This window comes from Callospermophilus lateralis, chromosome 10 (genome assembly GCF_048772815.1).
Source record: "Callospermophilus lateralis isolate mCalLat2 chromosome 10, mCalLat2.hap1, whole genome shotgun sequence".
NCBI classification, from domain to species: domain Eukaryota; kingdom Metazoa; phylum Chordata; class Mammalia; order Rodentia; family Sciuridae; genus Callospermophilus; species Callospermophilus lateralis.
In genome coordinates this window covers 7,178,822-7,206,009 of record NC_135314.1, presented here as the reverse complement: position 1 = coordinate 7,206,009, position 27,188 = coordinate 7,178,822, and the positions used below count along the sequence as shown (strand labels likewise).

Here is a 27,188-nt window from a genome sequence, read left to right as displayed (position 1 = left end):
CTTTAATTACATTAGCAGGGCAATTTTGAAAATGTCAGCAATCTGAAAGTACTTTTGTCCATCATGGCACTTTTTTGAAATCATGAAGAATCAAGTCTAAACCAGGTTCAGTCTGATTTCTTTCCCCACCTGCGCTATTTTGAATGGTTGCCTTAGTGTAGGGAGGAAATTTTGTGGAAAGTCATTTAAAACAAGCGTCTATCTTGAACAACACCAGACAGAGACAAGTATTTTGGTTCTTTTAAACACCTAAGAGTTTATAAGAATTATATCTGTTGCATTTGTATTTGTGAACATCTGAAGGTTAAAAAAAAAAAAAAACTGATATGGACACAAATAAAGACGGCCAAACCAAGATAGGAAATCCAAAGATTAGTGCCTTTCGGTGTAAAAGAGTATATACACACTTCCTTTATAGCTATTCATCAACAGCCATTATTTTAAGTTGGTACAAAATACAATTTTTTTGCTGGTGGCTCTCTACTAATTACAAAGTAGCCAGCACAGCAAACTTTGGTTTTAATGCCTGGAGAGCACACCCAGCAATATTTAGCCAGGCAGAAGGGGCAGACTGATTAAAAAAAAGAAAGCCATAATAGTTTCGATTGTTAAGGCCAAGTGGGCAAATTAAAAATCTGGACACTGAGGGTTAGGAAAGACAGAAACAAGGCAGTGAGCTGGACAAGGATACGGTAATAGCACAGAGGATTAATTTAAGGGGCATTCCGATGGAGAAGGCTGGCTGCGCCCAGAAAGGTGGGGAGGGGCTCGCAGGAGATGGAAAAGCACGAGAGAGCGTGCACAGCTTAAAAAAGTTTTTATGATGGCTCCATCCGTAATTTCGGAAGGCCGGGGCTGGGTGCTGGCATGATCTGAGCACGGTGGCGGCCGCAGGGGCATCCCGGATCCGGGCGCAGCGTCCGGAATTCCTGAGATGTCTGAAACGCGGAGGCGGCCTCCTCCCCGCCCCCACCGCGGCCTCCGTGGGCATTTTCCGGCGAGGGGGGCACGCGAGCCCTTCCAAGAACAGTTTAAACGCGCGGACGACCGCGGCCGCGCGCCCCCCAGGAGAAAGGCGAGCGCCGCGCCGGAAAGCGGTGAGAACCCCCGACCCCGAGCGTGAGGTGGGCTTCTCGGGTCTTCGCCCGCGGCCGCAGCCCCGGCCCCTCCCCCGCCCGACAGCCGCGCGCCCCTCCCCCCGGCGCGGGCGGGGCTGCGGGCGCGCGACGCGGAAGCTCAGGGCTCGGGGGCGGCGGCGCGGGAGGCCGCGCGCGCTCCCCGGGCCGCAGTCGGCGCGGGCGCGGCGGACGCGGGGCGGGGCGGCCGGGAGGCGGCGGGCGCTCGCACACAGACCAGCCGCCGCCTCGCCCCCCGTCCCCTTCCCCTTCCCCTTCCCTCCCTCGGCCGTCCGTCCCCCTCCTCTGCCCTCCCCCGAGCGAATCACGCGCCCTCCTCTGACACTCGTAGCGGGCCCGAGCTCCGAATTTATCCTTCACGTGACCTGAGGGGGTTGGGTGGTTGGCTGGGGACGGAGGGGAGAAGGAAAGGAGGGAACGGAATCTGCCGTTACCCGAGCAACAGGCCCCGCCCGCCGGCTTGGGGCCTGGGGGCGGGAGGAGGACGTCAGCACGTCAGCCGGGGTTTTGCGTTTTGATTGACAGTTGCTATAGCGACCGGGTCGGTCCGTCGCCATTTTGTTGGTTGGTTTTTTTTTAAACCCTTTCGCTTCCCGCCCGAATAATAATAAAAAGCCCCATTGGAGTGAGGCGGGGGTGGCGGCGGCAACCGCGGCGGGGGGATCCGGGGAGACTGCTGCTGTCGCTGCTGCCGATCGCGGCCCAGGTCGGGCTGAGGGAGCGGACACCCCGAGCGGGGGGTGCGGGCGCCGCCGCCGCCGCCGCTTCTGCTGCTGCTGTTCCTGCTGCTGCTGTTGGTGCCGCTGCCGCCGCCGGCGAGCGGGCGGGACCGGTGTGAGTGTGCGAGTGTGTGTGAGTGAGCGTGTGCGAGGGCGAGTGTGCGCGTGTGTGTGAGTGTGTGCGCGAGTGTCTGTCTGTCTGTGCGGGGACTCGGGGGCGGGCGGTTCGGGCTCTCCTGGCGGAGGAGCCGCTGCCGCCGCCGCCGCCGCCGCCGCCGCTCGGGCCCCGGCGCTTCTCGCTGCGCAGGTTTGGAGCGCGCGCCATTTTGTGAGATTTACAAAATCCTCCTCGGGAAGAAGCCGCCAGGAGCGGCCGCCACTCGGCGCCCGGCCTCGTCGCCGCCGCCCTCAGCGCTGGGCCGGGCCGCGCGGCCCCGCCGCCGGGACTCGGGGCCCGGGGACTGCGGTATTTGCCGGGGAGGGGCTGTCGCCTCCCCGGCCCCGGGCGCCGCTGGAGCCGCGAGCCGGAGAGACACGGAGCGGGCTGCGGCGCGGCCAGAAGCCGGGAACGCCGGGGGCGGAGAGAGCGGCCGGGGCGGCGCTGGCTGCGGAGGCCGCGGCGGAGCGAGGCGCGGGAGCCCGAGGCTGAGACTCACCGGAGGGAGCGGCGCGAGCGCCCCGCCATCATCCCGGTGAGTGTCCGGCCCGGCCGCGACCCCGCCCGGCCGGCGTCGGCCCCCGGCGGCCTGCAGTCGGGCCCGCGCCGAGCCCGGCCGGGCGGAGGGAGGGACCTGCCATTTTAGGAGGAGGCGCCGCCGGCCCGGGGCCGGCCGCCGGGGGAGGGAGCCCGCAGGCCGGGTCCCGGAGGAGAGGCGGGTGCGAGCGCAGGGAAAGTTGCGGAGGGCGGGAGCCGGGGCCGCGGCCTCCTGGGGGCCGGAGAAAGCGCCAGACCTTCACTGGTCGCCCGGGCGGAGGGAGGAGGTTGTCTTCCTCCTCCTCCTCTTCCTCCTCATCCTCTTCCCCCAGCTCCTCCCTCGTCCCTCCTCTTGGTCCCCACCAGTGTGGGAACCGCCGGGGTTCTTCGCAAGGACAATGCACGGGTTAAGAAAGATGGGGCTGGCTGCCGGCAGGCGAGGACGCAGGGCCGGGCTGGGCGCCCGCGAAGGTCGACTGCTCGGCGGCCCTCGGGGTCCGCGCCGGAGCGAGGGGACGCGGCGTGCTCGGAAGTTGGGCCGGCGGTGCGAGCCTTCCCGGCCCCCGGAGGTGCAGCGCTGACCTGCTTAGAGGCCGGGGGAGCTGGAGGCCGCGAGGGGAGAATTAGGATTGATACCTGTGCATTGCAACAAACTTCACGAGTCTATTTATAGGCACGATCCCACTCCGGCTTCGGAGCCACCAGAGCTGCTGCATATCTCAGCACTTGGGCAAGGCCCCTCCCTAGCCTGAAATAGTTAAAATGGCAAAATTAGTGAGTCAGTGACTTAAACTACTTGTGTGTGCCTTTTCGCCCAATCCTAGATAACAGGAATCCTGTAAGATAGGTGCAGCATTTGAATGCCAGCACCATCTGGTTCTTGTTTTCTGTCCGAATTGTCCGAAAATACCTTGTAACATTGTTTTGACACTCAACTTTAAAGATTAGTGGTAGGCACTCTCTTCAGACACACATCGTAATCCGCTTAACCTACCAGTTGGAACTGTTACCCATTTTACAGATGAGGAGACTGAGCTTAGAGACGGGCAGTGACTCATCCAAGGTCATATAGCTGGGACTCTGAGAGCAAGGAGTCTGTAGGCATCCTGGGCTCCTGATAATAGGTTATAACTCGTTATAAATAACCTGCAAATTTTGGAGCGATTTGTGTGTGATGACTCAGGGTTCTAACCTAGAGATTGTTTCCACGTATAGTTTTTAGTATGAAGTTAACTTTGGTTTGCAGAAATGGAAAGGTTGTAGTGAGTTCTCTTACTGAAGCTTGTCAGGCGCCCCCAGCCCCGGGGAGGGGGGAAAAAAAAAACCTATGTAGTCAGTTTTTGAGAGGAAGGACTCAAAAAATATTACCTGGTGCATTTTATTCTTCACACTTAATTATAATTCTAGTCATCCTTTGATTATCATAAGAAAATTTCATGTGAAATTGTTTTTAGTCTTCAAATACTTAATTTCCTTCTGTGGTCCTTTATATCTTACTTCAGAATGTTAGGAATGAAAATATGTAGTATTTTGATTTTGGGGTGTTTTAATAATTCAGCTTTTAGCTTTTGTTTTCTTAAATTTCTCATATCTTATTCTCTTATTTGAGCTTTAGGGTTATACATAGCAGTTGGACTCATTTATTCTTTAAGAAATAATTTTCAGGTTAAATATGAGACTACAACTAAAATTCCATGCTAAGTTTGAAACAAGCATTGGTTAAGAAAAAGTTTACTTATAGTTAAGATTTTTCATGTACAAATGTACACTTCAAGGACCCCACTTTTAGAGGATTTGTTTGGCATAGGCATATGTCCCAATTTGTTTAGACTTCAAACCTTATCAGAAAGTTAGGGACAACTGTTAGTGTCTATACCAAGTTCTCTCCTAAAACTGGCTATAAAGAGCACATACTTACCTCAGAGAGGTAAGAAATTATTCTAGGAAGAAGGATCATTACCCCTGGTTAAGGTGAAGGCTTACTCCTTTTATACTGTGTGGGTATTTAAGAGGGATTTCAGATTTGAAGGAATATACTTAAAAGGAATGATAATTTTTGGTAGGGGTCAAGAATGAACTGAAGGATCTAGGGAGGTGTTTGTTATTTTTTGGAATTTGAAGTTTAGGTATAAGATTATTGTTATTTTGTTTTTGCCGTGTTGGGGATTGAACCCACCACTGAGTGCATCTCTAGCCCTAGTTATGAGATTATTTAGTAAGCATTTTAAAGACATCTTGGTGGGACCTATTAGAAAATTAATATAGACAATTACTGTGTGTTAGGAATTAAAAAGTTTAGTCTAGTTTGTAGAGGTGCTGAGATTCAAGCAGATGAAGATATTCCATATTGGTATAGTGTCTTACTTGGGAATATGGATATTAAAAATGGCCCTAGATTAGAGAATTTTTTTTCCCTTTGCAGTATTGTCTGAGGTCTATTACTTAGTTCTGTTTATGGAGAGATATTGTATTTATGACTTAGCGAAATAGGGGTGGAGAGTGGTAAGTGAAACAACGTATTTAGAGACCTTAGGTTTTTATAAAAGTGGTGTGAATACTTGTCTACAAAAGCAAAATTCAAGATAGCTCGTTACAGATATGATATACCATTAACTTGGCACATGTTTTACAACTCTACAGACTAAATGTTAATTTGCATTTAATATTGAATATTACTTAAAAAACTTGGAAATTAGGCTCCCAGAGTTGTTTTTATGTGCATGTTTATGGTTGATAGGTATCTAGTTGTTGGAAGGAAATTTGGATAGCAGTAACTAATTATGAGCCAGAAAGAATGATCTTGTGCGTGACATTAAAAACAAAATTATAAGAAGATGAAGATTAATTTGTGAAATTTTTGGTATTTGTGATCAGGTGTGTCAGTTTGACTTTGCTTTGGCTATAGTTTTCCTCTTACTGCCAAGAGGGTTTTCATATTATATGTGTGCTGCACGAGCACCTACACCCACCCACCCACCCACTCAAGCAATTTTTCTTTTCTCCTACCCCAAGAATAAACTTAACTGTCCAAACCCAGCAAAAACCAAGAACTTCCAGAAAATCTTTATCAAGTTCTTGATTTCCCCGATTTTATTAGTTTTATAATTTTGTGGTATTCCTGAATAGTAATTTAAACTGTGAGCTAAGACTGTTTTTACTTTCTGTTGAGGAGTGTTTTGGTGGTTTTACTATTGTCTTGTTTTCAATTAAAAGTAAAGATATTACTTGAAACTATCAGACATGAAACTTGACACCACACATTTTGCCCTGTCAAAGTTAATTGTGCAACTGATATGGTAGCATTTTATATATAAATGGAATGGTTAGGTCTTTAGAAGGACTTCTGACTGTGGGTTATCTTGACCATCAGGCACTTTTTTGAGGCTAGAGAATTTTAGTTTAAAAATTTGGGGGGCTTAAATTTTGTGTTTGATTGCTTGGGAAGAAATCATCAAATTCTTTTAAGTTGCCTAAAATCTCACCTCTATTGCTCCTAATTGAAGAAATGTTTTGAAATCTTGCCTCATGTCAACTCTATAATGTTAAGCTGGAGTTTAAAGTTTACCATTGGGTGTGTGAAACTGAAACACACACTTATATGACTAAAATAATGAATATAAGGTTCATATTAGGTATTAAAGTCTAGTTTTGTTTAATATAGTGGCTACAGGTAACTTTGGTTCCATTTTTTTGAAATAAGAAAACAGTGACTTGGAAATATTCTGTTATATAAATCAGCTAAATATTTTTAAAAAGTTATTCTTTTGTTTTGAAACCCTTATTCCAGAGTTCTTTAACAAGTTAAAATTCTGTATTGGAGATAATATCTTCCGTGAAACATCTAAAATTATGTGGTTTCTTGTAGACATATTTTCTGCTAATATAGAACCATTTTGTTTTTTTGCTGTTGGTTCTTTCACCAGAGCTACGTTTCTTCTTCTTTAGAAAGTGATTTTGAAAATTTATATTACTGTAAGTTTTGACAAGATTTATACATACTTTTTTGTTTGTATGCTTGAGGAACATATGCTTATATCTAATGTACAGTGAATAACAGTTTAAAATCTTGCTGATGAATCATTTTGAATTTTTTCTCCCCATAATTGTATTGCTTAAGTTGACTTTTTTTGGCTGGGGGCAGGGAAGAGTCCTAGTGAACTGGTTTGACATGGAACAAAACTGATTTTCAATATCAACTCTATAGCATCCCTGTTAATTAGGTAAACCCCCTTTTTTGTGTGGTCATAGCATTTTTATTGAAAAGAGTTGATTTGATTACTAAAAATTTCGTGTTTGTTTATAGTTTGCGTCTTGCCACATGTGTTTGGACAAAAAGATGCTCAAACTGTGACAGCTATCCCAAATCTTGATCTTTAGATATAGGTAGCAATTGAGGAAGCATGACACTATGTCTGCGGGGTGAGCAGAGATTTCCAGCTAGTCAGATCTGGAGTCTCTACAGATCTGCTACTCTCTGACAGTGTGACTTGAGGCACAGCGATTTCACTAAGCATATTTCCTCATCTATGAAGAGAGGTTGATGGTAGTTACCATAGGGTTCTTGTGAACATGTCTTTCTCCCCTTTTCCCCTCTCCTCCACTTTTTATTCATACTCATCCTTGTGATTTCAGCATAAATACTACTTCAGAGAGGCCTTCCCCAAACCCCAGTCCAGGTAAGGTTCCTTGGCCATTCATTAATGTTCTAAGCAGGACCTTCTGCTTTTCTTTCACATCTGTTATTGCAGATCGCTATATAATCAATCAATTATGCTCAAATATAAAATTATTAATTTAATGTTTGTCTCTCCCTCTCCATTAGATTGTAAGGTCCATTGGGACAGCAGTAAGTGTTTCTTGTCACAGCTGTAACTCCAGTGCCTGTCACATAACAGGTGCAGATAAATGTATATGTTCATGGAAAGAGGAACCTGTGTACCAAATCCTGCTTCAGGACTACTCCTTAGCTGTTTATGGGCAAAACAACTTCTCTATGCCTCAGCTGCCCTACTCAGTATTTTCAGGATGTGAAATGAGATAGTTCAATGAGTGTTATTTTTATTTTAAGTGTGAAATGCTGTATAAATAGAAGATGGTTTAGTAGCAATAATCTTGGTAATGGGATTATCCAATAGGAAGCTTTATTTTGATTTAAAGTAAGAATTTATAATAAGAGGATAACTGAGTTGTTAGGGATTACTATTTTTTTATAAATTAAACTTTGTATATGCATAAGTTAGAATGCAGATTTAGGCCTGAGTTTGAATAAATAACGGCGACTTAAACAAGAAGTTTGGTTTTCTCTTATAAAACAACAGTGTAAGTAATATGCCCAGTACTGTGGTGCTCAACTATAATCCCAGCGACCAGGAAGGCTAAGGTGGAAGCTCTCAAGTTCATGGCCACCCTCAGCAACTTAGCAAACCCTGTCTCAAAATTAAAAAAAAAAGTAAAAAGGACTGGGGATATGGCTCTGTGGTTAGGTACCCCTGAGTTCAATCTCTAGTACCAAAGAGAAAACAAAAAACCCAATAGTGTTAGTAGGCCTGTAAAGTACATTGGTATTTTATGGCTCCATGATATGGGGAACCATGGTTCCATCTTTTTTTCGGTGTTTAAGGAGTTAGCTTTTTCTTTATAGTACAGGGAAACGCTTACCAATCCACAGTCCAAGAATAGGTTATGGAGAAGGCCTATCTCTTCCCTTAAAGACAAACCTGGAAGTTGCATATGTGACTTTTGTTCACATCCTGTTGGGTATGATGTGGTCATATTTAGTCATGTGTCCATATTTAGCTGCAAAGGAAGCTGGGATATGTGGTCTTTGGTAGGATAATTGGCAGTAGAAAATCTTTCTTACTGAAGAAGGGCAGGATGATGGGAAATTAAACATTGCTTGTCATACTTCCAAATGTTATGGAAGTAACTTTTGAGAAATAAGTAAATTTATTGTATTAACTAGTAAATTTTATTTTCTGAATTTGGTTGTTAATCTTTTGAACTGTAGTAAGCAAGTTCAGATAGATCACCAGTTATGCAATATATATCTCTATAGACAGAATAGAAAAATATATCTATACTTTTTGAATAAAGGGATTTGGGGCCTAATAGCATATCGTCTTACACTTTATTTCCTGAGAGAACATTTTTTTTTTTTTTTTTTTCCAGTACTGGGATTGAACTCAGGGGCACTCGACCACTGAGCCACATCCCCAGCCCTGTTTTGTATTTTATTTAGAGACAGGGTCTCAGTTTCTTAGTGACTCATCTTTGCTGAGGCTGGCTTTGAATTCAAAATCCTACTGTTTCAGCCTCCCTAACCGCTGGGATTACAGGTGTGCACCACTGCACCCAGCTAGAACCATGATTCTTTATAGCTGGGATTATGTCATGGAAGTATTATTTAGAATCTGAATTTTTGGAGTTAGTCTTAGTAGTCTCCTGGACCATAGTGTATATTTTTTTTCTGGTATCAGGTAATGCTAGACTAACACCTGAATCTAGTCAAGATTTCAGTAAATGTTGGAGTTACTGTGTGTTGTAAGAATGATAGCAGTGATGTTTAAAAATACATTGATTATCTAGAATCTTCCTCTAATTTCCATGAGTTTGAAAAAAGAAGATTTAGGATACCTTTGAAGTATGTTATTAGATCTAATAGGCACTTGGGAAAGTGAGTGATTCTCAAAATTATCTTCTGGAGAACTTGTTAAAGTTGTGGAATTCCCAAGCTCAGATGCTTTTTTTCCTTATAGGTTTGGGATAGTGCTTTGGAATCTGCTTTCTTCATAAGGATCCCAGGATTCCTGACACAGAGGAACATTTTGAGAAACATTGATGCACTTCATTTCTTTCTTATTATAGAATGAAATGGATGCAAACAAGCTAATTGACTAACCAATGTATTAGAATAAGTAGGCCTGGGACTAGCTGTTTTTTTTCTTCTTTCTACAAAAGGAATAGAGTACAAGGAATATGCATTGGGGTCTTTATAAGGGTAGCTGTTTTTCTAAAATCTGTTGCTTTTTATGATGTAATTCCTAGTGAATGGTTGGCTCACTTAATTGTTCTTTTAGTCCTATAGAAAAATAGCCTGAGTTAGTCAAATGAATATTTAAAGGTAAGAAATTGAAGGTTTTAAATAAGGTATTGTTAGTGTTAGCACTATAGTGGGCAGCATTACAAGGTAGATGGATAGGTAGGTACTTGGCATGATTAGAAGGAACAAAGGCAAGTCTTGTCCCCAAATTATTACTTTCCTTTTTATCTGGTTGCTTGCAGTTCTCATTGTTGGAAAATCATTCCATTAAATTAAAGTAAGAGCTGAATTCCCTAAAGTGGAAATATTTCCAGGGGAATATTCTTTACCTCTTATAGGTTAACATTTTTATCAGTAAAAGTCAGGGATTAGTACCTGCACTAAGAACTTTTGGGAGAGTGGGAGAGAAGAGTGAGGCACATGTGTCCTTTCCTGAAGAATGAAGGGTATGAGTAAGAATGATCAACTTTTGGAATAGTCATGAGAATGTTCACCTGAGGCTTTTCTGGTGGCCCAAACTGGTAACATTAGCCTACCTTACGATGTTTCCTATCACTGAGTTAGTGAAGGTACTGAAGACAAGTCTTTCAAGAATGCACCGTGCTTTGATTAATACTGTACAAATGGGAGTGTCCCATTTTTCAGCATCTTATTGCTTATTTAGGACTCCTATTTGATCAGTCTTACAACATATTAAACATAAAATATCAAGGTACCGTTCTGATCACCTACAAAACAATAGTTTTTTTTTAATATATATTTTTTAGGTGTAGATGGACACAACACAATGCCTTTATTTTTATGTGGTGCTGAGGATTGAACCCGGGTCCTGCCCGTGCTAGGCAAGCGTTGTACAGCTGAGCCACAATCCCAGCCCCCAAAACAATAGTTTTTAAAGATCAATAAGTAATACATACTCACAGCTTTTATTTTTTTTTTTTAAAAGAATCTCTATGGAATGATATCAGATTATCCCCCTTTCATTCTCCATAGGTAATAACTGTTAACAGGTTTTCCTACTAGAAATGTTCTGTGCATATGCACGTGTAATTATATGTATAATATACTTTATATATATATATATATTGAGTTCCAAAACTGGCGTGATGCCACTTTGTTTTTAAGCACATAGATTTGAGAGAGAGTGTGTTAGTTTATGTGTTTGTTTATGTACACAGTATCTATGCACTTAAGACCAAAAGCATAATAAGTATACAGTTTTGCAACTAATTACTTGATCTATCTTAGAAATATTCCCTTATTAGCTGACAGAGCTTCCCTGTTGTTTTTAATGGTTGGGAAGTCTTTTCTCTTATTGAGTGTACCTTACTTTATTTAGGCTCCATTAAAGGGTATTTAAGTTTCCATACTTTTCTTCTTTTAAATGAAGCTGCAGTGTACTTTTTTGTACATATAATTGTAATTGTGACCTGTGACTATCAGCTGTGGGGTATATATTTATCAGGGAAACTGTGCACCTATGCCCATTTGAATATGTATTGCCAAACTGTTTTCCAAAAGATAGCCCCAATTTGTATTTTCACCACCAGTATCTGAGAGTGCAGTTTTCTCATTCTGACCAACACAGGTATTCTCAATGTTTTATATCATTGTCATTTTGATAACTGAATAATGTCTAGTTGTTTGGATTTGTGTTTCTTTAATTCTGACTGATATTGAATACCTTAGATTGTATCATTAGTTTTTTGTTTTAAATAACAAAATTCTCATTCTTTTTTTTTTTAAATATGGTTTTAGTTGTAGATTGTCACAGTGTCTTTATTTTTCGTGGTGCTGAGGATTGAACCCAGGGCCTCACGCATGCAAGGCAAGTGCTCTACCACTGAGCTACAACCCCATCCCTCATTCTTTTTTAAAAAAATATTTATTTTTTTTAATTGTAGTTGGATGCAATACCTTTATTTCATTTATTTATTTTTATGTGGTGCTGAGGATCGAACCCAAGGTCTTGCATGTGCAAGGCGAGTACTCTACCGCTGAGCCACAACCATAGCTCCACAAAATACTCATTCTTGGTTAAATGTATAGTTAAAATATTTTCTGGTTTTCCTTTATTCTGTTGAATGAAAAACTGATGTCTTGATAAGTTGTTAGTGCCTGCAGGAAAGGGGACTCTTGTTCCTGTTGCAATTGAGTAAATGGTTGCATGTGCTGTATAAGATAAGTGAAATGGTGGTAGCTTTTGACTACAAGTGAGTGAGATTTGGGTACCTCTGATAAATGTGTGCTTACAGGGAAAATGAACACAGGCAAGACCATGGCTGCTAATAGATAGAGGTGTTGACATATGAAGAACAAGAGCACAAGGTGGTAAGTCAGTTCTGGGAATTTGAGCATGGTTGTGAAGGAGTTGGGACTAGATGGTTGTGTGTGTGTCTTTTTTTTTTTTGTACCTGGGATTGAATCCAGGGGTGCTGAACACATCCCCAATCCCTTTTATATTTTATTTAGAGACAGAGTATTGTTGAGTTGCCTAGGGCCTTGCTACGTTGCTGAGGCTGGCTTTTGCCTCAGCCTCATGAGCTGCTGGGATTACAGGCCTGCACCACAGCGCCTGGTGGGACTAGATCTTGAAGAGCTTTTTATGGTAGAACCTGTGGACTTGACAGTCCATGGGGGAGGTAATGTGGGCAAGCTGTGTTGTTGGGGGACATAAAGAGTGACTTCAGAGAGTGACAGAATGTGCCTGGGGCATGAGGAGGGTTGTGTACTCAGAAAGGGATAAGGGACAGTGTAGTGGAAAATGAGAATGAAAGTTTCTCTGCAGGGGCCTGATGACAAAACAGTGGATTAGAAGAGGGGACACTAAGAAGGGAGGTTCAGAAGATGTAGAGGCACAGGAAATAACAAGAGGTAAAAAGATAAATAGGAATGCCTTCAAAATTCTTTATTATATTTTAATTTTCATCAGAAAAAAGTGAATATTTCTGGGTTTAAACAGCAAGGTAGCCAAGTTTCTGGAGGTGGAAAGGAAGGAATTAAGCTGGTGCATGCTTGTAGGCCAGCTACTTGGGAGACTGAGGCTGGAGGATTGCTTGATCCTGTTTGAGACCGCCTGGACAGTAGCAAACCCCTTCATCTTAAGAAAGAGAGAGCTGAGCATTTGTGGTAGGATATTAAAAGGTCCTATCTAGATGTGGTGGCACACACCTGCAATCCCAACGACTTGGAAGGCTGAGGCAGGAGGATCCCAAGTTCAAGGCCAGCCTCAGCAATTTAATGAGACCCTGTCTCAAAACAAAAAATAAAAAGGGCTGGGGATGTAACTCTGTGGTAAAGCATCCTTGGCTGAAAATCCCCAGTACCAAATAGTCAAGAATAACAAAAACCAAACCTAAAACAAAAAATTCTAAAAGGTCCCAGAAGTGGGACAGTTGAGAGTATTTCCTGCTGAGGACCTGAAGGAACCTCTAAAGAACCAAAGATAGAATTTTTATTGTAGTTCAGGCCTTCCATTAGAAACAGAAACAATTTGCAGCACCATTAAGGATGAGCTGAAAAATGGGCAGTGGGAGAAGGCAATGTTCAAAGCTGTGAATCTGGAAAGGAAAAAATTGTATCATAATTTATGGTTTGGAAAATGTAGAGTAGCCAAGCATGTGAGCATGTAATTTATTCTGAATATCTTCGTATTTTCCTGAAAGACATATTTTGTTTATTTTTTACCTTACTTTTCATCTTATGGGGTGATAGAACTATTGTTGAGCACCTACTAACGTGAGACTTGGGAATCAGTTCTAAAACAAAAGTTACCACGGTCTTTATGATCATGGGAGTTGTGTTCTGGTGGGTGAATATTTAATATCTCCTGTGTAGGCTTAAGGACCCAGTCTAGAGTAGACAATTAAATTCTCATTAAAGGGAACACAGAGTCTATGAAATTGGATAATTTTTGATGTTACTTTTTGAAAGTCAAAAAATGTTTGTCTTATTTTAGAGTTCTTTTGATAGTTAATTTTGAGTTAAAAGCTTATTTGGAAATAAATAGGACTCTAGTTCTTTAGACAAATACTGTCTTTAAAAATTTGTTCTGATTTGATTATTTTCCCTTGAAAAGAACAAGTTTCATCACAGTGTTGATTTTTTTTTACTTTACTTTTACATCAAGTAATTCATTATTGGTGGACATTACTTTTGTATTATAAAATATTATTTTGTAAAATTTTTTAAAACAGCATTTCTAAGAAAAACAACAGAATTTCATTGAGTATTTTATAATACATTTTTATTTTTTTCCTTTTTCTTATAACGGTTCTGTAGTACAGTTCACAACATTGTAAATCTAGGTAAATTTACCTAGGAATTGGCCTGAAGGCCTACAGTTACTCAGCAGTATCAGAGTCCGCTGTACAGGAGGAAGAAATTGAAGGCAGGAGTTTAGGATTCATGGCAGTTTGGAAAAGGACTGCTTGCTGCATAAGACAAAGAGATAGACCTGTGAAGGATATGGGCATATAAGGAAGGATTGAATGAACAAAATTGGAAGAAGGATATGAGTTACTAGATGAGCAAGAATTCTCTGTTCTTAAGGAAAAACAAAAAACAAAACAATTCTTTAATGATTGATTATGACTTTCAGGTAAAGACCAAACTAGGCGTAGAAGGTGTGAAGCCCTCTGCCTCAATGATTTGGCCTTTACAGTCTCATCTGGCAGGTCTCAGGGTCATATGAATGTGCTGCTTCCTTGGTCTGGAATCATCACCTCTTTTAGTCAACTGCTTCTCTCCTTCCACTTCAGCTTAGATGTCTTTGTCCAGGAAGGTTATCCAGCCTTCCTGAGTCAATTCTTAGTTTTTAAAATTTTATGACTCATTGTTCTCTTGCCTCTTAATGCTTATTAGTTAGTAATATTTTAAGTGCTTATTTGATTAATCTTCTGCAGAAATGAGGGAGCAGTGATCTTTTGCTCTCTTTTGCAGTTTCAGGGGTTGCCAGAGTGCTTGACTTATAGTAAACCCTAAATAATCACTTGTTGGATGAATTAGTGAACTCTCTGTTTTGATCTTTATTATTGGTCTCATAGACTGAAGGACTTTAGCAGGGGGACATCTGCATTTGGAGTAAGAGCTGAATAGGGAATATGGGAGCCTTGAGGAAAAAGGAAAAGGTAAGAGTTTTTAAAGACAGAATTAAAAAGCTCTGTGTAGTTTCGTAGAAAGGGAAAATTATTGTGGATTAACGTATATGAATGTCTACAATACATTGGGAGCTACCTGTTGTGAATGTGAAGTGGAAAGATTGTGCCATCTATATTAAAGGAGTACATCATTTTAGTAGTTTATTGAAATTGGTACAGGTCCTTAGTAGTCATTTGGAGTAGTTTTAAATTGTGGCAAGGGATCAGCTTGGATATCATACTCTTCATTCTTAGCCAATACAGCGAAGGTCATTCAGCGATTAGATCTGAAATGTAGATCCAGCATTTGCAGTAGCTCTCGGTTGCATATTTAGAATAAGCTCTAGCTTTAATTTCATTTAAAAAGTGACAAAAGGGCTGGGGTTGTTGTTCAGTGGTAGAGCACTTTCCTGGCCTGTGTGAGGCACTGGGTTCGATTCTCAGCACCACATATAAATAAATGAATAAAATAAAGGTCCATTATGGGCTGGGGTGGTGGCTCAGCGGTAGAGCGTTTGCCTCGCCGTGTGAGACCCTGGGTTCAATCCTCAGTACCACAAAAAATAAGTGAAATTAAGGTATTGTGTTCAGCTACAACTAAAAAAATAAATATTAAAAAAAATGAAGGTTCATCAGCAATTAAAAAGTATGTATGTGTGTGTGTGTGTGTGTGTGTGTGAGAGAGAGGGGGGGGGGAAGTTTAAAAAGTAGTTTGGATGTTTTTTGCTTTTACTTCCAAGTTCAGATGACAGAGCAAGAATGAGGGAGTTTATTCTAGAGACAGGTTTTCAGAAGAATGAATTCTGCCACTGTAGTTAGAAAATTATTGAAGCTATTGATCTTGTCAGGTGAATGAGCTTTTTAAAAGCATGTAAGGGATTTGTTTCAATGTAGTTTCATAATTTTCTTAGCGACTAGTTTTTGTAATATTTGGAAATACTATACTATGTTCTGTATTTGGAAAAGCAAGTATTCAGATAATTTGTTGAAGATCTCCCCTCTGTGGCCTGTCCCCATACTAGGCCTTTGGGACATGGCAATCAGGTGGATATATATATAGTCCTTGCCATCTATAAGCTTTCAGTATAGTCAGAGCTTGCTGGAGAGAAATATAAGGAGGACATGGCTTGTGGCATAGATATGGTTCATTAATTAATTTATCCATTTTGGAACTTAGTTTTGTTGGCAACATTTTAGACTACTATAACCTACTTGTTGATTTATCTCTGGCACCTTGGAGAATGGGGATAACATTTGCAGTATCAAGGTAAAATAAAAACTTGGTTGTTCAGTTTGTTGGTAGTTTTATTTTTTTTTAAAATGTGTTCATGTAAATCTGAGTTTCTCTTTAAAAATAAGCCAGTATTTAGTAATACTAACAGTAGCTTCTGTTAATCAGTTACCTGCTGTAGGCCAGCACTGCATATATTCATTATGGATTATTTTTATATTCTAAATAACTTTACAAGTTGATATTATTTGTGTTTCAATATGCTAGAAAACTTAAGATTCAGGGAAGTATATTTGCTTTATGTTAATCAAAGTAGGTTGCATATTCTGCCTCTAGGAAATAAAAAGCTCAGTGAACAAATTAATTGTCTGCAGTTAAAACATTTAAAGAGAAAAGAAAGAGAAGCAGTAAGCTTCTGTAACCCATCAGTTGAAGAACTAGATTATATTGACATGTTGGGATTGATGCCTTGTGCTACTTGTTGATTGGTCTTTTGGATGATATACAAAAATAACATTTTTCTGGATTTGAAAAATAATTTAGGAGTCTTGGTGGGGGGTAGAGATCTTCCATTATGGAAGTCAGTTGCTCATCATGTGACCTGTGGTCTTCTCTCTTACCTGTGTCTTCCAACCTCAGAAGAAGGTGATTTGTAGAAGCAGGAAGAATCAGCTACATCTTTTTTTTTTTTTTTTAAAGAGGCGACAGTGACAGAGATTCCAGTTGCAACATTTTGTTTTTGATCTTAGTGGTATTAGTACAAACTGCAGTGACTGAATCTTGTGTTGTCTTCCCTGTACGAGATCTGAGTTTTGGGTGTTCTTGACTATGTAGCCTTCCAGCCTGTTTACATCATGGGGTTTTCTGTGAGTTGCCTAATGCACTTTTATAACTTCCTTTTTGGTCTAAACAAAACCAGAGCTAGTTTCTTTTGTTTTGCAACTAGAACCTTTACTTAGATGGTGTTAATTTAGGTATTAGATGATTCAAAAACTCTCTAGAGTCAGACTTACCTGCATCTAATTAGAATTTATTTATTTATTTATTTATTTTTTTAATATTTATTTATTGGCGGACACAACATCTTTGTTTGTATGTGGTGCTGAGGATCGAACCCGGGCCTCACGCATGCCAGGCGAGCGCGCTACCACTTGAGCCACATCCCCAGCCCTAATTAGAATTTATTAATGAGAAGAGTTCACAGCGTATACTAAGTGAAATATTTAACAAAATATTTGGCTAATTGGTTTATTAATTTGCTGAATTTGAGTGCCTATTGAAGGCCAGGATATATACTAGGTGAGGATACGGGGTGACAAGATAGACCAAGATCTCTGTACTCACAGAGCTTACATTCTGTTGTAAAATGTAGAATAAAGAAGAAAACAGATATCATAATTAGAAAAAGTGACAAATGCTGTGAAAAAAATGAAGATGGGTTGATATTATAGATAAAGGTGTGTGTTTAGGAGTTACATCTCATAAAACATTTAGTGTCAAGAAGTTGTGACTAGTCAGGCACGGTGGTGCATGCCTGTGATCCTAGTGGCTCCGGACGCTGAGGCAGGAGGAACTTGAGTTCAAAGCCAATCTCAGCAAAAGCGAGGCACTAAGCAACTCAGGGAGATGTGTCTCTAAATAAAATTCAGAATAGGGCTGGAGATGTAGCTCCGTAGTTGACTGCCCCTGAGTTCAATCCCCAGTACCAAAAACAAAACAAAACAGAAGTTGTGACTTTAAGTTCTGAATTTACCCTCATAACACAAACATCTAGAAAACTGGTGGATGAAAACTGTTTTCAGATGTTGAATAATAGGTAGCATAGGACTGTGATTCTGACAGATGGCCAATGAATGAAGTGATTGCCCAGCTTTCTGTCTAGAGGCAATTTTCAGACCTCAGTGCAGAAAGGAGGGTGACCCCAAATATAACCATGTGGTTTTACTGAGTTGGGGGAACAAAGATTGGAGTTATGGGAGACCATGAGTTTCTATTTTGAGGAGCAAAGTTCTAGGGAGGAGGGAACTATGCAGAAGAATAGTTCTACGCATGTACTTAGTGGATCTCTTGTTTGAGTGACTCTCAGTCTGCTCAGGTATTGGGTATGATTTCATAAAGGAACATTTTCTGGGGAAGCTGTAAGCAGTGCAATTCTTAGAACTTAAACAGGACTGAGGACTATTTGAGTATCTTCTGGCAACGAGGAAAGATCTCGTTAAATGCAGGGTTTGTTGAGACCCCCCCCCCCCAGAAGGGCTAAACTAAAAAGCTTAAAAGTGAGCCTCAAAAGAAACAAATGAATCTGAAAATAATTCAGTTATGATATAATGTTCAACACTCTAAAGAAATATTATAGAGCCTAATACTCAGCCAGGTAACATATCCACCACCCAGTTAAAAATTCCTGAATATATGTAAAGAAGCAAGTTAATGTGACTCAGGAAATCAGTCAATCAACAAATCTAGAACTGACACAGATGTTAGCATTAATAGATAGGACATTAAGAAAGTTATTCAGAAAGTTAGGCAGAAACATGGAAGGGATGAAAAAAGGCCCAACAGAGTGGTAAAAACTAGGCACAGCATGGCATGGCATATTAGATAGAAGAAAAGGTAAATGAACCTGAACATATAGAAGACTCAGTAGACACAGACAGATGACAGAGATATGGAACTACCAGATAAGAGTTGTTAAAATGATTATAAAATGCAGGAGTAGGTCGTGGTTAATGTTTTCATCTTGGTACATGATTTTTGCTTAAGAATAATTGTGTCTACAGCCTGAAGTTGGCTTGGTGTGTAGTTAGAGTGACTGACAATAAGTATTCCAGCAGAATAGCAGGGTGTGGTGGAAGAACTTAATTATACAACAGGTCTGTTTTTCTCTCACTGTATACCAGTATCACCACAAAGTTACTGGCTTAAAACATATACATGCATTTATCATCTCACACTTTTTGTGGCTTTGTTGGGAACAGGTTAGTTGAGTCCTCTGCTTAAGAGTCTTTGGAAGCTGTAAAAATTTTGGCCGAGCCAGTAGTCTTATCTGAGATTTGATTGGGGAAGATCTCTTCCAACCTTGTGATGGTTGGCAGTATTCTGTTCATTGTGCATTATCAGACTGAGGGCCTCAGTTTCTTGCTGCCATTTGGCAGGTATCTGCCCTGAATTCTTTGCCATATGGTCTTTTCCTGCATGGCCACTTTATTTCCACAAAGTCTGTGAAGGAGAGTCACCATGGCAATAGAGGTGTGCAGCCTGTGTCTCAGGGCTGTGGAAATGATGTCCCATAACCTTTGCTATATTTAAAAGCAAGTCACAGGTTCTGCCCACACCCAAGGGGAAAGGTCTGAATACTAAAAGACAGGGTCTTGGAAGATACCAGAGAGTTTGTCACAGAAAGTGTTGTGTGGTGGGAAAGAGCACATCCTGTGGAGTCTGATCTCTGTGCCTGGCTTTGAATCTTAACCTTCCCCCCCCCCCCCAGTTGTATAAACTTCTCTGAGCCTCAGTTTCCCCATCTGCCTAATAAGGATATTATTTTTTTCTTACTACTTATAATTGGCAAGAGTAAGTGAATACATATGATGTACTACTTTGTCCTCATCTTTAGATTGAAGCTGTTATGCTCCCGGAAATCTTCCTTGACTCCTCCTCTCCCCTTCTAGGTAAGGTTTCAAAGCACCCTGAACTTGTCTTTCTCATCACTTCATCACTTGTTAATTTGTATTTTATAGTTGGTAGGTTTATTTATTTGTTTCTGCTTTCTTCAGATCAAGCTGCTTGAGAGCAGGGTGTTTTGTAAATTGAAATTTGAATACAGACAATAGAGATCAAAATACACTTTAAAATTCATATTTGTACACATGGTTTCAGTCATGTTAGGTTTAGATGTAGAGGTACGGACAAAGCAATATCAAATTTTGTACAGCTAGGGTTAGGATTCAAGAATTAAGATTAATATGGAGGTCTGGGGTTGTGGCTCAGTGGTAGAGCGCTTGTGTAGCGTATGTGAGGTACTGGGTTCGATTTTTAGCACCACATATAAATAAATGAATAAAATAAAGGTCCATCAACATCTAAAAAAAGGATTAATATGGAAAAGAGAAAGCATACCTAAGAATGTGCTTGTGAAAACATGTAAAAACATATATAAATATACACGATCTGACCCAAAGAAGAGTAAAGTGTGAATTTTCTGAATGTCTGTTTTGTCAAAATGTTTTTTAGTTGTAGATGGACTCAATACCTTTATTTTTTTTTTATATGGTGCTGAGGATCAAACCCAGTGCCCCACACATGCAAGGCAAGCACGCTACCACTGAGCCATAACCCCAACCTCCAATAGCCTCTTCATAAGATTTTCTGTACAGTCAGACATATTAGATAATTAGTTGTTTTTTTCCCCTCTGAAGAACCCTTTATGAAATTCTAGCTCTCTGGGCCTAATAGAATTCTGTTGGCATGTCTCCAAAAGTTTTTGAATCTCCAGTTTCTTGGTTTGCTGGACTTTTCTGTTTCTAGAGCACATCTTTCAATACATCCTGAGAAAAGGGTACATTAGGGAGACTCATTTTTGAGACATTGTCTGAAAATATTTTTAATTTGCTTTTATTCATGATTAAAAGTTTTGACTCGGTACACAATTGCAGTTTGAATATCATTTTTTACTGAAAACTCTGTATTCGTGATGTTTTAGCTTCATATATCAGATATAATTTGCATTCTGCATTCCATTAAAATAAAAATGATGGGTAAGCTAGAGTATAATAAATTTCCATGTACTCATTGGCCAGCTTTAATATTCACAGATTCATAACCTCTCTCTCTTTTTTTTAAAAATATGTTTTAGTTGATGGACCTTTATTTATTTTTATGTGGTGCTGAACCCAGTGCCTTACACATGCTAGGCAAGAACTCTACCACTGAGCTACTACCCTAGCCCATGACCTCTCTTTAAAAAAAAAAAAAAATTGCCAGGGCTCCTTGGTTAAGTGTCCCTGGGTTCATTCCCTGACTCACCCCCACAATAAATTGTTATTCTATCTCCGTTCTCTGAATTTTTTAAGAAGAAACCCAGATGTATAATTTCACTTTTGAATATTTAGTATCTCTAAAAGATAAGGACTCTAAACTATAATCCCAAGACCTTTGAAAGATAATTATAGAGCCAGGTATGGTGGTGGGCTTGTGCCTGCACTCCCAGTTACTTAGGAGACCAAGGAGGGAGGAACACTTAAACCCATCAGTTTGACATAGTAACATAACAAGACCCTGTCTCAAAAATACCAAAAAAAAAAAAAAAAAAAAAGAATATCATACCTCTAAAAGATTAACAGTTATTCTTTAAACACTCAGTAAAAATTGCTTTAATTACATCATAATTATATTTTAAAAATACATTTTATTCAAATCATGATCCAAGTAAGGTCTATGAATTGTCATTGGTTGACACATCTGTTAAGTTTCTTTTAGTCTGTTGTTTGCTCTTCTGATTTTTTTCCTTTTTATTTAAGAAATTACATAATCTGTCTTATAGTTTCCTATGGCCTGCATTTTTAAAATGAATATTCATATTATCACTGATTTGTTCCCTTCCCTTATATTTCCCGTTGCTTGGTAGTAAGATCTAGAGGCTTGATGAAATTAATTTTTCTTTTTTTAGGGGGAGCATGATTGGGGAGAATATATTAACAGGTGGCGTATTACATTTGCTTTCAGAGGCACAAAATATCTGGCTCTGTTCAGTCAATAAATATGGCATGAATTTATTAGGAGTTTTGGGTTCTTTGTATGTGACCCCCTCTCTTTTTTCCTCATTTCTGGAACTTCTAAAGATCTTTTTAAAAAAGAAATTGGATCCATCCTTTTGCTTTGGAGGAACATATCTTTCAGTCCTGGAAAATTTTCTTGTATAATTTCCTTCATAGTTTCTTCTCTCTTGTCTCTTTCAGAGATATGCACTTTTGTTATTTTGTCTATTTCCTATTTGTTAATTTTTTTATTCCTGGGGAAATATTTTTCAAGTTTGATTTTTTTCAATTGGAGTACCTTTTTTTTTAATTTTGTTTTTTTAGTTGTAGATGGACATAATATCTTTATTTTTATTTATTTATTTATTTTTAATGTGGTGCTGGGGATTGAACCCAGGGCCTCATGTGTGCAAGGCGAGCGCTCTGCCTCTGAGCTACAACCCCAGCTCCTTGATTTTTTTTTTTTTTTTTGGTTATTGATAGACCTTTATCTTATTCATTTTTTTTTTTTTTGAGAGAGAGAGAGAATTTTAATATTTATTTTTTAGTTTTTGGCGGACAACATCTTTGTATGTGGTGCTGAGGATCGAACCCGGGCCGCACGCATGCCAGGCAAGCGCTCTACCCCTGAGCCACAACCCCAGTCCTAGAACCCATTTATATTATATAAAGACCCTTTTTTTGTTAGTGGCATTAGTTTCTGGAATCTTTTTTCTGATTGTCTTGGTTGTTGTCTTTTGTTTGTTTTTGTTTTTTTGAAACAGGGCCTTGCTATGTTGCCCATTCTGGCTTTAAACTCCTGGGCTTCAGTGATCTTGTGCCTCAGTTTACTGAGTAGCTGGGATGAGTCTAGTGGACCTGGCTGTAGTTTCTGTCTTTGATATTAACACCTTTCCTCAAATATTTGGCCAACTGTGGGCTAGTGGTGGGTATTTAGGTATAAGGCACCATAAAACTGACAACTGCTCTTTGTGAGTGTGAGGCTTGTTCACTCAAGGCTTAGTAGGATGAGGACCCAGGAATATGAGTAACTCTAGCAGTTTACTGCAGGGCTTTTAGTGACTCACTGAAAATTTAAATCCCATGTCTCAAGAAGAGGAAATGCATGTTCTGATATTCTGCAAAGAGAGCTAGGGTATGGGGGATGGAACACACATTGCTGTTTAAAGACTGTTATTTACTTTTATTTTCAGTCTTATGCTGCAAACCTGTTTTGTGCTTGATCTCTCTAAGTACAGAGGCTCTATATTCAACTTTTTTCCAGAGACTATTCCTCTGGTATCTTTGCGGCTAGGATATTTGCCAGCCTGTAGAGGGTTTGGGCTATATAATTTGGCGTCTATTGCATTTACGTGTTTTTGTTGAAATTAACTCAGAAAAGTTGCAGATGTAGTACGAATAACTTGTATTTTCTACATCATTTGAAAATTGTTGACATGAAGTCTCTGTTGGTTTGAATGGTATGGACCACATTTTCTACAAATAAGGACTTTTTTTTTTTTTTTTTTCCAATAACAGCAACACAAACCAGTCAGCAATTCAACATTTGTACATTACTGCTGTTTAATCCTGAAGATTGTTTAGATTTCTACGGTTCCCCAGAAGTGTTCTTTCTAGGGAAAAGAATGCATTCTGGGGACTCTTACATATTTTGTTGTCATATGTTTTTTCAGCTGTCTTATTCTAGGCCAGTTTATCAACTGTTTGTTCTTTCGTGATGTTGTTTTTGAGGAATACAGGCTAGTTATTTTCTGGAGTCGCCCTCAGTGTGCAATTGATGCTTCCTTATATTAGATGCGAGTTAGGCATCTTTGGCAGAAATGATAGTGTTTCTTGAATTTTAATGAAGCCTAATTTGTTAAGTTTTAATTTTATGGATTGTACATTTGTTGTCCAAGTTGAAAATTCTTTGCCCAGTGTGTTGGTTGTTTTTAATGGAGAATGGCATTTAAGAACCAAAATTTGAGCATTAGGTATGCTCACTGCTGTTAGTGTGTGGATATTTCCTCAGGTGCTCTGTGGACAGAGGTATAGAATATGTGTGTGTCCTAAACCTTCCAATTCCTGAGCCTTTACAGGTTTGGAATACCCTGGCTAGTTCTCTCGACACCGGCACTATAGACACTAAATCTATGGCTTCCTTCTTTCTTCTAAATCTGTTACCACTGTGCTGTCTTCTTTCTGCTTCACAGTTATCTTTTTTGTTTTATTAGTTTTTAATTTCTTTACTGATTTTAGATGGGTTTTTGTTTTGAGTGCAGTTTTTTTGAACAGAAATAAATGTGTGGATTACCCAGTATGTTAAATGTGTGCTTGTTGAAGCTTTAATATCCCCCCATTACATCAGTTTTTCAGTTTTGTTCTTTAGTTGCATTATTATCTTCTACCCTTTTTATAATAGTTTCTCCCACCCTGGGTGTGCTGTTTTGCATCCTATAATTTGCCATGGTTCTATTATTTTCATGAAATGAAAAATATGTTATCTGGGTAATTAGTACATAAAAGAAGTTTATTTCTCACTGTTCTGGAGGCTGGGAAATCCAAGATTACGGTACTAGTAGGTTCAGTTTCTGGTGAAGATTTGCTCTCTGCTTCATAGATGGTACTTCTTGCTATGTTCTCATATGGTAGAAGGGCAAAGCAGTTCCCTTTAACCTGTTTTATAGGGCACTAATCCCATTCACTTCATTACTTACCAAAAGGTTCCACCTTTTAATACTGTTAGATTCTAACGTACAGAGTTTTGAGGAGTCTGCCAATATTTAGACTTTTTTAGTTTGTGCTGCTTTAACATAATAACACATACTGAGTAATTTGGAAACAAAAAACCCCCAGAAATTTATTTTCACAATTTTCAAGGCCGGGAAGTCCAAGATAAAATACTGGCAGGATCATTGGTAAAGGCCCAGTCTTTGATTCCAAGATGGTACCTTGAATACTGCCTTTAACAGAGGGGAGGAGTAGTATGTATGTTCTTGCCATGGTGAAAGATACAAAGGCAAAAGGGACTAATTCCCTCCATCCCGTTGTTTTATATGGCTATTAATCCATTCATAAGGGTAGAGTCCTGGTGATCTAAATATCTCCTAGAAGGTCCTACCCCCTAATACTGTTGGATTAAGTTTCTACTACATGCATTTTGAGAGACACATTCAGACTATAGCAAAACCATAGTAAAGTCTTTGCTAATTGAGCTTCTCTGGGTAGGGACTGTCTTTTTTCTGATGTCCTGGATGCCTGATACATAGTAAATGCAACATTCACTAAATACATTAGTGAAGGCTTAATTACCAATCTTGTAATTTACTAAGAGCAAGTAATGGTACTCTCGGTGTAAGGACATAAACCAGTTTCAAAATAAAGAGGTCATCTGTGGGCAAATTTTTACCAAAGTTTAATAAATAAGCAGTTTTGTTTCTGTGTGTGTTTAAGTCTCTAGTCTGGAAATGGAGTCTTTGACCACTTCCCACCTCCCACCTTTTCTCCTCAGTATTAACTATCTGGTAGGAGTTACGAAATATTTTTTAAAGAATTATACTGGTACAGTGTAAGAGGTCAGAACTTAAAAGCCTCTTTTCGAAATGAGGAAATTATTTCAAAAGAGATAGAATTCTGACTTTAAAACATTTTGCAAACAGGTTTATGGTAATTTTTCTCATTTGTTAGTATACAAAATATTAAGGTTATTGCTATTCAACAAACCATGGCAATACTCATTGGCTTAAAACAAGAGTACTCATTTCTTTGCTCACAGTGCTATATTTGGGCAGGGCTTATCTTTATTCCACATGGCCTCTGCTGCTGCTGGACAGTTCAAGATGGCTTATTTTCTCACATGAGTGGTGCCTTGGGCATCTTACCCATGTGGCCTTTTCACCTTGCTTGTAGGGGCTTTCTCACAGCCCAGTCTTGAGGTAGTTGAATTTCTTACAGGGTGACTGGTTTCCAGAAGTGCCCCACATTGAAGCCACAATTTAGCTATTGCGAATTGTGTTGCTATAAACATTGATATGGCTGTGTCCCTGTAGTATGCTGTTTTTTAAGCATACTTTTATAGACCCAGGAGAGGGATAGCTGGGTCAAATGGTATTTCCATTCCCTGTTTTCCAAGGAATCTCCATACTGCTTTCCACATTGGCTGCACCAATTTGCAGTCCCACCAGTAGTGTGTGAGTGTGCCTTTTCCCCCACATCCTCGCCAACACTTATTGTTGTATGTCTTCATAATAGCTGCCATTCTGATTGGAGTGAGATGATATCTTAGAGTAGTTTTGATTTGCATTTCTCTAATTGCTAGAGATGATGAGCATTTTTTCATATATTTGTTGATTGATTGTATATCCTCTGCTGATGAGAAGTGTCTGTTCAGGTCCTTGGCCCATTTATTGATTGGGTTATTTGTTTGTTTGTTTGTTTGTTTGTTTTTTTTGGTGCTTAACTGGAACCAACCTAGATGCCCTTCAGTTGATGAATGGATTAAAAAAAATGTGGCATATGTACACAATGGAATTTTACTCAGCAATAAAAGAGAATAAAGTAATGGCATGTGCAGGTAAATGGATGGCGTTGGAGAAGATAATGCTAAATGAAGTTGGCCAATCCCCAAAAAACAAATGCCGAATGTTTTCTCTGATATAAGGAGGCTGATTCATAGTGGGGTAGGGAGGGAGAGCATGGGAGGAATAGACGGAAATCTAGATAGGGCAGAGGGATGGGAAGGGAAGGGAGGGGGCTGGGGTTAGCAAGGATGGTGGAATGTGATGGACATCATTATCCACAAAGTACATTTATAAATATATGAATTGGTGTCAACCTACTGTATATACAACCAGATATGAAAAATTGTGCTGTATATGTTAATAAGAATTGTAATACATTCCGCTGTCATTTATTTTTAAAAAATCAATTAAAAAAAAGTTGAAGCCACAAGGTCTTACACCTTATGGCTAGAACTGGCAATAAGGTCATTTTCACCAGATTTGTAGGTCAAAAGCAAGTCAAGGACCAGCCCAGATTCAAGAGAAGGGGGCTGTACTAGCATGTGGACATTAGCAAAGATAGTTTACTGGTGCTACCATGGAACACTTCCACAACGTGAACTAAGTGTTTTTCTGAAGGGGAAAACGGAAAAAGGTGACTTTCTTGTTCTTACTGAGCTATTCATTTTATAATGCAGTGATGTAGCTGTATAACTTTTTGCTGTAACTATATTGAAATAGCTGCATAATATTAATATAAATTTTCAAATTTGGTTAAACTGTGTATTTGTAATTTTGATTGGGTTCATAAACACAGATTTGGGAATAGGGAAAAAGAGATAATGAATACTTTATGGGATACTTGGCTCCAAGTTGCACCCAAGTTAAAGTTCCAAAATATGAGATTAAAACCCTGAATATGTACTTGGTGAAATAAATGAGATAAGCCTCTTCTTGGGACATGTTACAGTTCATAAAATATTTCAAGTACTTCCACAAT

General features: G+C 39.8%; 1 protein-coding gene across 7 annotated transcripts in view; it reads left to right on the top strand.

The window, feature by feature from the left end:
- Positions 1-27,188, top strand: part of Dyrk1a (dual specificity tyrosine phosphorylation regulated kinase 1A) — a 144,669-nt gene that overhangs the window by 9,350 nt on the left and 108,131 nt on the right. For 3 of the 7 annotated variants that reach the window (XM_076867576.2, XM_076867575.2, XM_076867570.2), the window contains exon 1: positions 1,710-2,547. The exons of 1 other annotated variant lie outside the window; for it this stretch is intronic. The gene's annotated coding sequence lies outside the window, so the exon portion shown is untranslated. 3 more of the 7 variants (XM_076867571.2, XM_076867572.2, XM_076867573.2) reach the window with 3 other exon arrangements.